Source organism: Cucurbita moschata, unplaced genomic scaffold (genome assembly GCF_002738365.1).
Source record: "Cucurbita moschata cultivar Rifu unplaced genomic scaffold, Cmos_1.0 Cmo_Scf00363, whole genome shotgun sequence".
NCBI lineage: Eukaryota > Viridiplantae > Streptophyta > Magnoliopsida > Cucurbitales > Cucurbitaceae > Cucurbita > Cucurbita moschata.
Window position 1 is genome coordinate 3144 of NW_019268879.1, and position 1733 is coordinate 4876.

Below are 1733 nucleotides of genomic sequence, written 5' to 3' on the forward strand. Positions count from 1 at the left end.
GAATAGATGACCTGACCTAGAGTGACCTATTTGACTGAAAAGTTCCTACAGTTCTAGGATTAGGAATAAATGACCTAGACTAGGATTAAACCACATTTTAAATCATATTATATAAGTTGAAGTTGTGCATTGCCACACATTCCTTTAGGTTAGGCCCCATTGATATATCTAAACTATCAAAATTATTTTATTCTTTTGAAATTGTCCTTTTTTTCTTTTGGAGGGGCATTCCGAGAATCAAACTTGAGACCTCTTGCACCCAAAGCAAGAATTATAACACTAGACCAAATGCCCTTATTATGGATTATATATTAAGTTGTTTATGGAATGTATCATCATTATTTCATTGATTTTCTTTGTTAATGAAATCCATGAGCAATTATTATTATATCTTTTAGATCTCGATCGCTCTTAAATTATTTACATAGGGTTTGCGATTATGAGAGAAGAAAAAAAAAATTACATACGTGGAGTACACAAGTAAATGATATTAAAAAACATTATCATTAAATGAAAATACACTAGCTCTAAGGCTCATCTAGTGAGAAATGAACATAGGGGCAGTTCGAGAATTGAACTCGGGACCTCTCGCACCCTAAGCGAGAATCATACCACTAGACCAAATGCCCTTTCTAAAAAATTACCAACATTTTTAACTCCTACTCAATATATTTTTTTCTCTCAAGTTTGAAATCTCTTTTCTTGAGCGGTTGTTGGACTATAAAATAAAAAGTTGATGGTCTAGTATTTTACTTGTAAGTAAGGCATGTAATGTTGAATTGTTCTAATATGCAAGTGTTATCGAATAAACTACAACCCAAAAAATTTGTTTCTTAGCATAATATGAATTTAGTTGCAGAGTTATTAGGAATAACATGGAGAAAGAAATTTTCTTTAAAATCATAAACAGACCCAAGTTCATCGTTGTTGTTGTCTAATTGTGATTTTGCAAAAAGCTTAACTAATATGAAATATCAAGGTAAATCAAGAATATATCCTACACGTCATTCAAGATGACAATAAAATGGAGTTAAATTGAACGCAGTTTTAGTTTCATGTCTAGCATAATTGTATTAATGATATTAAAGAGAACTTCGTGTTTTATTAGAAGAGACCAACTTCCTTTAAGATACTAGGAGTTTAAACTACTTTCATTGTAATTTCAATCACTCGAGATTACAAATTTAGGGTTGACTAATTGGACATCAATTATCAACTTTAGGTTATAATTTAGGTAGTAGCCATTATAATATTAATGAGCATAAGAGTTACAATTATTTCATGGACCATATGTGTTATAGTTAAATGAATATATATATATATATTATGTATGTTGAGGTTTGGGTAAAGCACAAAGTAGTAAGGAACACCATTGTCAACTCTAGAGCCACCCACAACTCATGATGGAGACTGATGCAAAATATTTTAACATCCTTTGGCATCAAGATACAGGAAAGATGAACGCCGTCAAATTGGAAGCTTTGCTTGTCTTGAGAGTCACAATGAGAACTCTAATCAAGCCGGAGCCTTGGACTAGGCAAATTGTTTAGTGATAGTTGAAATGGATGACTTCGACGTCGTGTCAGGAACGAACGTCCTGCTTAAACACAAAGTCATTTACATGCCCCTAGCAAAATGTCTAGTAGTAATGGAGTCTAACCCGATGATCATTCAGAACAACCAAGAGGGTTGAAAATGATGTCGAAACTACAGTTGAGAAAGAATCATAGCCA

The 1733-nt window shown here is 32.7% G+C and overlaps 1 non-coding gene across 1 annotated transcript; it reads right to left on the bottom strand.

The window, feature by feature from the left end:
* Nucleotides 1-557: 557 nt before the first annotated feature.
* On the bottom strand, nucleotides 558-629 carry TRNAP-AGG. Its single transcript has one exon. It is a non-coding gene; the product is annotated as a tRNA-Pro (tRNA).
* Between the last annotated feature and the right edge of the window lie 1104 nt (nucleotides 630-1733).